Here is a 10,454-nt window from a genome sequence, read left to right on the forward strand (position 1 = left end):
GTTTGCAAATATAAACCTCACATCTACCGAGATCAACAACAAGCTAGTTAACTCACTGCCTCAGAGTTGGGATTTAAATGTTGCTGCCATCAAGAAGACCAAGGATCTGTCCAGATTGACTCTCTCGGAGGTTATGGCAATTATCAAGGCTTGTGACATGGATGACAAGCAACGTGCCATTAATCATGCTAGCACTTACAACAATGCAGGTTATGGCATTCCGGCTAATAATGCACTGGTATCTCAAGAAAACTTCTCGCTATTCAAGAGTCAGCCAGCTCAACCACAGCAGCCTCAACAGACCTTCTCCATGTTTAGGTCTTCATAAAGTCAAACCATTCCTCAACCCGCACCAGCTACCCCTGTTTTCTTCCCACAACAAACTACTGCACTGAAATCACAAGCCTCCATCGCCACCTCCAGCCAGTCTCACACTCAAATTCCTATTATTTCAAAAGAGACTCAAGAGAACATAGCCCTAATGGCAAGTTTTATGAACTGATGACGTGAGGTCGAAGACTCACTCAAAAATAAACCAATTACAACAAAATAGATAGCAGTAAGTGGGTGTCGAACACAAGGAGTTTGTGGAATATGTGTTAAATAAGTAGCTTAACAATTAAACTAATATAAACGTAAATGACACAAAGTAATTTCCAAGTTGGTTTTGATTTGATTTTTTGTGAACTACAATAAACTAAACGGAATTTGTAAACAATTGATTAAACGAGCATTTCTCTCGGGGTTCGAGTTATTACTCAACACTTATGTTAACATTCAATGGATAAACCATATTATCTTGGTTTTGTGTAGATGCACTTGTTTGTGATTAATCAAGAACTAAGTACTCGGATTCCTAAAACGCGAGGTTGTTACTTAACAATCTATCAATAATGTTAACCCTAATTCTTTTCACTTAATCTCAATTGTCAACGACACCAAGAACGTGTGATTCAAAACTAGGTTTAAACAATAAAGACAAACTACAAACAATCACATAAACAACATGATCATACTAACATAACAATTAGACAATCAATCCAAATTCAAGAACAAATAACATAAAGTGTCTTGCAATTAACCTTACATCCCAAGAGAAATACAAAGGAAATTAGCCACTCATGGTTTGATGAATCATCATAGCTTCAATTGTCTTAATCATAAGAATCAAACACTCAATCTAATGATTAGAATCACCAAAAACAATGTTTTGGACTCCACAAATCGCCCTAGGGTCGTCCCAATTGAAAGATATGTGAAAAGACACCCAAAAATGTCCAAAAAAGTGGCCAAAACTCAGCTGTTACGAGTCGGACCATGGGCCATGGTCCAGACCGTTGACCACGGTCAAGTTACGGTGCCCGAAATGCCACGGTACGGTGTATTCTGTTGATTTTGGTGCCAGTTTGACGGTGGCCCACGGTCAACACCGTGGACCACGGTGGAGCTCTTCCTCAGTTTCTTGTTTTCTTCATATCTTTTTCGTTTCAACTCCGTTTTCTTCTCCGTTTTCGCCCATGTTCTCGTAATTTCATCCTCTACCTCCTCCTACCTGCAAACATATGAGTAACAATAGTCAACTAATTCCATGAAATTAAGTTGGTTAAGCCAATGCATTTATATCTTTTAACTCGCTTAACGGCTTCCCTACGAGTCACTCGTCACATTCCCACACTTAATCGTTGCTTGCCCCTAAGAAACACTTAAAACCACAATTGCTTTCAAAATACAACCACAAACATACCAACACACCCGGTTCAGTCAAGGTCCCAAATCATACCCTATTCCCTCATTATTAGAGGTTTGCATTAGTATTACTTAATATTATATTTAAAACATAGAATTCTGGTCAACCTTAACATGCTTTCGGTTTTTTACCCACACATAACACACCATCACTCATTGACCCTCTTATTGGTGATCGTTCCATATATTCCAATAATACTCATTTATCCTCGCATACGCTTGTACTACCGTCAAATCTCCACCTATATAAATGCTTTGACATAAATGCAAATCAAGAGGACTTAAAACGGGTTATAATGGGGCAAGGTGTAAGGGTATGGAAGGGGAATATTGAAAGTAGCTCAGGCGATCCGATCCGGCTTATTACATCAAAACTAAGTAAACAATAAAATAAACAACTATAAACATTACTGACTTGCATCTCAACACTCACTGTACAATACTTCAAACATTGACTCTCAACTTTTTCTGTCTTTTTTCTTTTTTCTTTTTCTCTTTTCTTTTCTTTTTCTCTTTTCTTTTTTTTTCTTCTTTTTTCATATTTTTTTTCTTTTTTTTAATACTTTTTTCGAGTAAACATAATACTTAATACTTCCTATTGATTAGTACTATAACAATTACAAATACAAAGAAATACCTACTAAGCCGGATCGTCTCGCAAATTAACATCAGGGTTGATCGAATCAAAAAGAATAGGTCCAATACTGTTTTCTACGGGAACCATCCCCCCGCCCCTCTCATTGCCCACGCTCATATGTGTAATATATGAGGCCCAACCCCCAAAACCCACACTCACGCTCATCCGGACGAGGCTTAAACCTAATTGCCTTTATCACTTTTGCACTTATGCCAAGCTAAGGTCTCGAAATGCATTAATCGCACAAGTTCTAACGGAGAATAACCAATCTTCACTTTCCCAATAAACAAGTGGATATGGACATGTTATGCAGGTAATTGTACCGAAAGCATGCTAACCTTGACTAGAATACTACAAAACCTCGTTTTGAAAACAACTAAGCAAACTTGAATTTAAGGGAATTGTGACCATGAAAAGGGACCAAAACTTTACCCCGCCATCTTACAACTTTCCGGTTTTCTTTCAAAAAATTATTTTTCTTAAATTTTTCTTTCTTTTTTTTTTATTTTTTTTTATAATTTTTTTTTTTGTAAAACCAAAAACTTCCCCATCCCCACACTTGGGATACATTGTCCCCAATGTATGGTTTTGAGAAAATAAAAACAAAGATACTACTAATTAAAAGCACCACTTCTTTTCATGAAAACCCATGTTGTCCCCAACATAGTGTCGAAGAGAAATCCATAAGAATTTCCTCACACTTGGTTTTTGCTAAGATGGTAACTTAAAATACCATTAATAACAAACAACCTAGAAATTATAAAGCAAAATAAAAATATACAAGATGTACAATTACCACCTTTTTGAAACTTTTATGACATTCAAGGTGGGTGACTGGCACACTCCCGTACAGCCTTCTCGTTATAAGCACGCTCTTTTTCAAGCAACTGTTGCCAGTCTTCCGGCAAACCAGGGTCGGGCCCGAACATCCTCATCCTCCACCCTGGATCATTTAGGTTAGGTGGATGTCTCACTTTCATCTTCCTTGGTCGGCCACCTTTTTCTGCCACCTTCTCACTCTGTTGATGCTCAACTTTTTTCTTCTCAACTGACCTCTCAATCACAAAACACTCCATTTTCGTGTGATCCTTGCTCAAGGATACACACTTGTTAACAAAATCCGCCTTCAGGCTTTCCTTGTCAACAAAAGGGTCAGTAGTATTTTCAAATAATAATAGCTGTTTATCACGATTCCCACATTTAATTCCCAGTGTCCCCTTAGCACAATCAATTACAGCAAGTGAAGGGGCGAGGAAGGGTCTACCCAATATGACTGTGGGTTGCGTATTAGTTACATTTTTAGCATAATCAAGTACTAAAAAGTCAACTGAGTAACAGAAATCCTCCACATGTACCCTCACATTATATATCATGCCTCGGGGAAGTGTATGGGTTTGATCCGCTAAAACCACGGTGGTGTTTGCTTTTTTGTAGCGGACCAAACTCATACTGATCATATAAACTACCGGGCATGATACTAACACAAGCTCCAAGATCTAGCAGTGCCCGATCAGTTTTAAATTCACCAATTTGGATTGATAAAAGAGGCACTCCTGGGTCTTGAAGTTTACTCGAGATAATATTATTATCAACCCTCTCATCCCTTATTTTGGTTAATTTGTCATTTAAACATTTATCACAAGAACAATTTTCACAAAAAGATATTTCATTCGGTTGTAATTCAGATTTATTTTGAAAAATTGTTTCATGATTACCCACATTTTCAATCTCATAGCTAATATCTTCCACCACCCCCTCAACAAACTGTGGTGTTAGATCAACTTGAACACTAGAAATTGCAAAATTAGATAAAAGACTTACCGCATTGATATGTACGTTGTTCCCCTTCTTTAAGCTCGAGCTATTTTTCTTCAAATTCTCAACACCGGTTGCAAGTTGACACATTTGAGTGGTCAACGATTGAATGGCTTTGTCATGGACTTCATCCTTTTGCATGCGCACTTCATCAAGTTGATTTCTCCTTTGCAAGTCTTTTTGCATCATCTTAAGCATATCCATGACTTCGTTCCCACTTGAAGAACTTTGACCCGAAGACCCACTTTGAGCATTCCCCTGATTAAAATATTGTTTATGAGAAACAAATTTGTTTGAGAAGTCCCTTGAAAATTAGGATTGAGTTGAGTCGATTGGTTTCCATTACGGAAATTTGGATGATTTTCTCAACCCGGGGTTGTAAGTGTTTGAGTTCATGTTGAAATTCCGATTACCACCCCCTTGACCTTGAAGGTCATTTACCTCCAACTTGTGCTTGACCTACCGTACACACATCAGCCACATGACCCAACTCGTTACAATTTGTACAAACATCAATTCTTTGATTAGTAGTTTGTACCCCCACATCTTCCACGGCATGAACTTGCGGTCTTCCAATTGCCGGTCTTGCTCTTCTTGCAGTTTGAGCCTTTCTGTTCGATGTGACCGACATTTGTTCCAAAAATGCCCAATGGTCTTGTTCATAATTGGTACCGAACGTATCATTTGTGATTGACATCAAATCCCGTTCATCTTCCGCATTCAACCCTTCAGGAAAAGCATTCAATAACTCCCAAAGAGCTATACCATGATGTGGACAATTCTTGATCATCATATTAAACCTCTCAAATGCTTCATGAAACATTTCACCCGATTGTTGTTGGAAAGAACTCAAACTTCGTCTCACATCATTAGTCTTTTGGGCCGTGTAAAACTCTTCTAAGAACCTTTGTTGCATCTCGGCCCAAGTGTAAATCGATGCGGATGGCAATGTGGAAAACCATCTCTTCGCCTTATCCTCCAACGAAAATTGAAATAAAACCAATTTCACCTCATCCGGAGAGAAACCTTGACCTCCGATTGTGTTGCAAATAGAATCATATGCCTCCAAGTGAAAATAGGGTCCTTCCGTTGCAAGACCCTTGTACTTTGGTAAACTTTGGAGTGCATTAGTTCTCACCTCAAACGTTCTTCCATTTTGGTTTTGAGGAATAACCACTGGAGATGGGTTGTTGGTGATGACTGGTCTAAAATAAGCTTCAATTCCTCTAACCATCACCCTTGCATGCCTTTGTTGCATATTTTGTTGAATTTGCGGTTGGGGATTTGGTTGTTGGAATTGAGATTGTTGATAATGCAGTTGTTGTGGAACTTGTTGCAATGGTTATGGTTGTTGTATTTGATTGACATTCGAGCCACCCCATTGTTGCACTTGTTGTTGCGGTTGAAATTCAGACCCATACCCAAACTACCCTTGAATCCTCAACTGACTCCCATCAACCCCGCTTGAATATCCTTCTTCGAAATCTTCATATCCTTCATTGCCATCACCATACCGTGGCCCACCAAACAAATGCGGGCCCGATCTTTGACCCGGTGAAGTATGAATTATAGGTGGGTCTTGGGTAAATGTGTATGGTTGTTGATAACATGGATTTTGTTGAGATTGGAAGGATGTTTGTTGTGGTGAGTTTGATGATTGTCCTTGAATAGGCATGAAATTTGTCAAGGGTGGGAGGTTAACTGGTGGCTGAAAGCTAAACGTAGCTGAAGTAAGTTCACTTGTGGAATTGTTGGTGGTAATGGGTACAGTAGATGGTGGGTTTGGTGAATTATTGGGTGGTGGCATCGGCAGTACAGTTTGTTCCGAAGCCATGATTGTGGTGTCAGTTGTTCGACTTTTTGTGCTAGGCGACCCAATAACCTTGTTTTCCCTTTGCAAAATCCGGTTCTGACGAAAGGTTCTCTCGATTTCAGGATCAAACGCTAATGGTGATGAAGACCGAGAGCGTCTTGTAGGCATATACCTGTAAGTACCTGCACACTAGCACAACCCATGTAAAACTGACAATAACAATTTAAACAAAATCTACAGAAATAACACACGTTGCGCACTACTCCCCGAAAACGGCGCCAAAATTTGACGTGAGGTCGAAGACTCACTCAAAAATAAACCAATTACAACTAAATAGATAGCAGTAAGTGGGTGTCGAACACAAGGAGTTTGTGGAATATGTGTTAAATAAGTAGCTTAACAATTAAACTAATATAAACGTAAATGACACAAAGTAATTTCCAAGTTGGTTTTGATTTGATTTTTTGTGAACTAAAATAAACTAAACGGAATTTGTAAACAATTGATTAAACGAGCATTTCTCTCGGGGTTCGAGTTATTACTCAACACTTATGTTAACATTCAATGGATAAACCATATTATCTTGGTTTTGTAAATGCACTTGTTTGTGATTAATCAAGAACTAAGTACTCGGATTCCTAAAACGCGAGGTTGTTACTTAACAATCTATCAATAATGTTAACCCTAATTCTTTTCACTTAATCTCAATTGTCAACGACACCAAGAACGTGTGATTCAAAACTAGGTTTAAACAATATAGACAAACTACAAACAATCACATAAACAACATGATCATACTAACATAACAATTAGACAATCAATCCAAATTCAAGAACAAATAACATAAAGTGTCTTGCAATTAACCTTACATCCCAAGAGAAATACAAAGGAAATTAGCCACTCATGGTTTGATGAATCATCATAGCTTCAATGGTCTTAATCATAAGAATCAAACACTCAATCTAATGATTAGAATCACCAAAAACAATGTTTTGGACTCCACAAATCACCCTAGGGTCGTCCCAATTGAAAGATATGTGAATAGACACCCAAAAATGTCCAAAAAAGTGGCCCAAACTCAGCTGTTACGAGTCGGACCATGGGCCATGGTCCAGACCGTGGACCACGGTCAAGTTATGGTGCCCGAAATGCCACGGTACGGTGTATTCTGTTGATTTTGGTGCCAGTTTGACCGTGGCCCACAGTCAACACCGTGGACCACGGTGGAGCTCTTCCTCAGTTTCTTGTTTTCTTCATATCTTTTTCGTTTCAACTCCGTTTTCTTCGCCGTTTTCGCCCATGTTCTCGTAATTTCATCCTCTACCTCCTCCTACCTGCAAACATATGAGTAACAATAGTCAACTAATTCCATGAAATTAAGTTGGTTAAGCCAATGCATTTATATCTTTTAACTCGCTTAACGGCTTCCCTACGAGTCACTCGTCACATTCCCACACTTAACCGTTGCTTGCCCCTAAGAAACACTTAAAACCACAATTGCTTTCAAAATACAACCACTAAACATACCAACACACCCGGTTCAGTCAAGGTCCCAGAAATGGAAAAATAAGCTCACTCAACAGAGCGAGACCGGGAATCGGCCACAATGATTTTTATGTTAAAAAACATACCTGTTTCAACAGTGGCATTCCCGGTCACATTGCAAGAAATTGTTCTCGTCTCCCGTACATTCCATATTATAGACGCAATCAGAGAACCATGTCTCAAAATGCCTACAAAAGTTTTCATTCAAATAATTCAAGGTATTATGAAACAAGGCACTCTAAAGGCAATGGAAGAAGAGTCAAGGCTGATAGGTCAGTTTTTATCAGACCAAGCCCATTGTAACCCAAAGCGGAAAGAAAACATGGTCTCGGTTCCTAGAACAAAGTGGGTGTATGAGCCGAGAAAATTAAACAGGGTAAAGTCAGACGTGTCTTCTATCCGCAGACCTGAGACCAAGTCAACCACCTATATAAATCACAAAGTTTTAAAGCCAAATTACATGTGGTTGCAAAAGTCCCCGGTAACAAAGTCCGTATCATCGCCTAATTCCATTTTTTATAACAATGATGATATGACATGGCAGCCCGTAACACGTCTAACTAAGTCAGGATTACCCAGAACTACTATGGACTGTGTACCCAAAACTAACTGATCTCGCACATTGTGCAGGAACGGCTATGGAAGAATATTATCAGACCATGGTTTGTTGATAGTGGCTGTTCCAGGCACATGACGGGAGACATATCTCAGCTGAGTGACATTCAAATTTTTAATGGCGGATATGTTTCTTTTGCGGGAGGAGAGAAAGGGAAGATTACTCAAAAGGGTACCGTGAGTAATGAGGTTCTGAAGTTCGAAAACGTTAACTATGTTCCAGAGTTAAAGCACAGTCTGCTCAGTGTGTCACAGATTTGTAACAAGGGTTATTCTACTCATTTTACCATCAAAGAATGCTTAATTCTAAAGCCTGGTATTGTCATACCAGAGGAGTGGATACTGGTCAGATCTCAGAGGAAAGATAATGCCTACTTTACTTATATGAACAAGAACGTTCCTGATGAAATTACATGCTTATTTTCTAAAGTGTCGAAACATAATGCCATGTTGTGGCATCGTCGCCTTGGTCATGCAAATGTGAAGAACCTGAACCATCTTGCGAAGAACAAAATTGTGCGAGGGTTACCTGTTAAAGACTTCGTGACCATAGAGAAGTGTGTAGCTTGCGCGTTAGGCAAGCATCATCGGAAATCACACAAGCCAAAGCCGATAAACACCATTTCCAGTGTCTTTCAGTTGCTTCACATGGATCTGTTCGGTCCCGTTCATGTCTTGAGTATATCCCGTAGTAATCACTGTCTGGTCATCACCGATGAATACTCCCGTTTCACTTGGGTATTCTTCTTGTCAAATAAAGGTGAGACGGCTGACTTGATCAAGAAGTTCGTAGTGCTTATGGAAAATCAATTGAACTTGAAGCTCAAGGGAATTCGTTGTGACAATGGCACAGAATCCAATAATTCCACACTGAACTATTTTTGTGCCGAAAGGGGAATTCTTCGTCAGTACAGTTCTGCTCGTACTCCTCAGCAAAATGGTGTCGCTGAAAGACGAAATCGCACTTTGATCGAAGCAGCTAGAATGATGTTATGTGATTCAAAGTTGCCACTCTTCTTCTGGGCTGAAGCGATCAACACCGCCTGTTACGTGCAAAATCGGGTGTTGATCAAAAAATCTCAAATGAAAACTCCCTATGAAATAGTTTATGGTCACAAGCCCACCGTAGCACACTTTCGAGCTTTTGGGTGTCCGTGTACTTGGTTGAATCTTGAACCAACTCCTAAGTTCGAAGCCAAAGCTGATGATTGTTACTTTGTTGGGTATGCCAGCCGGACCGCCTATAGAGTTTACAACAAGGCATCAAAACAAATTGTCGAGTCATATGATGTGCGTTGGTTAGAGGAAAATGAAACAGTTGCTCGCGTGGGGCATGACTAGTTATTTGACTATGACAAGCTCTTCAAGCCATTCAATTTGTTTCCAGTGATTGATTTAAATGACTCAAGAGAAGGAAATGCTACTATGGTCGATGATGAAGAGGATTCTTCCCCCAATGTTCCGGAGTTTCCTATGTTGAGTGTGGAACCATCTGAACCCTCGGAAACCACTCAACCGTCATCAGAAAATTTGGAAGAAAATGTAATTAATACTGTGTTACCACAGGAACCTTCTACTAAAGAGACTTTACAGGTTGAGGGAGAGAGTGCCATTCGACAGATTTTTGGTAGCACTCTATTTCCCGATGCCATTTTCAAGCGAGTACATCGCCAGTACTTCGTACTCAAACAGCACCGCTGCGTCGGGACGGAGAAACCCTCTCACTAAAGTTCTCGAAGACCCAACTAATTTTCCAGCAAACTGCTCTGTTCCTGATCATTCTGTTTCTTCAAGAATTCAACGGGATCACCCAATTGACAGTATCATTGGTCCCCTTGAAGCTAGCGTTTCAACCAGAAGTCAGACTGGAACGATCAACAATTGTCTGTATTCTTGCTTCATTTCTCAAATTGAGCCTAAATCGATTGACATGGCTCTGCAAGAACCAAGATGGGTTGAATCCATGCACGAGGAACTCAATTAGTTTGAAAAATTAAAGGTGTGGAAGTTGATCGAGCTACCAGAAGGGAAGAAGTCACTCGACACTAGGTGGGTCTATCGAAACAAACAAGATGACACTGGGGTTATTGTTAGAAATAAGGCAAGGCTTGTGGTTCGTGGGTTTAAGCAAGTTGAGGGTCTGGATTATACTGAAGTGTATGCTCCGGTGGCTCGTCTTGAGGCCATACGGATTTTCTTGACTTATGCGTCGTACATGGGTTTCACAGTCTACCAGATGGATGTCAAGACAGCATTTTTATATGGGGAGGTCAAGGAACAAAT

The 10,454-nt window shown here is 39.7% G+C and overlaps 1 pseudogene; it reads left to right on the top strand.

Annotated features, from left to right (window-relative positions):
• Positions 1 to 4,959: 4,959 nt before the first annotated feature.
• Positions 4,960 to 5,060, top strand: LOC143580072 (small nucleolar RNA R71; annotated as a pseudogene).
• The last annotated feature ends 5,394 nt before the right edge of the window (positions 5,061 to 10,454 follow it).

The sequence above is a fragment of the Bidens hawaiensis genome, unplaced genomic scaffold, assembly GCF_021521415.1.
Source record: "Bidens hawaiensis isolate Kalapana, Puna unplaced genomic scaffold, B.hawaiensis_p1.1 tig00030215_1, whole genome shotgun sequence".
Lineage (NCBI taxonomy): Eukaryota > Viridiplantae > Streptophyta > Magnoliopsida > Asterales > Asteraceae > Bidens > Bidens hawaiensis.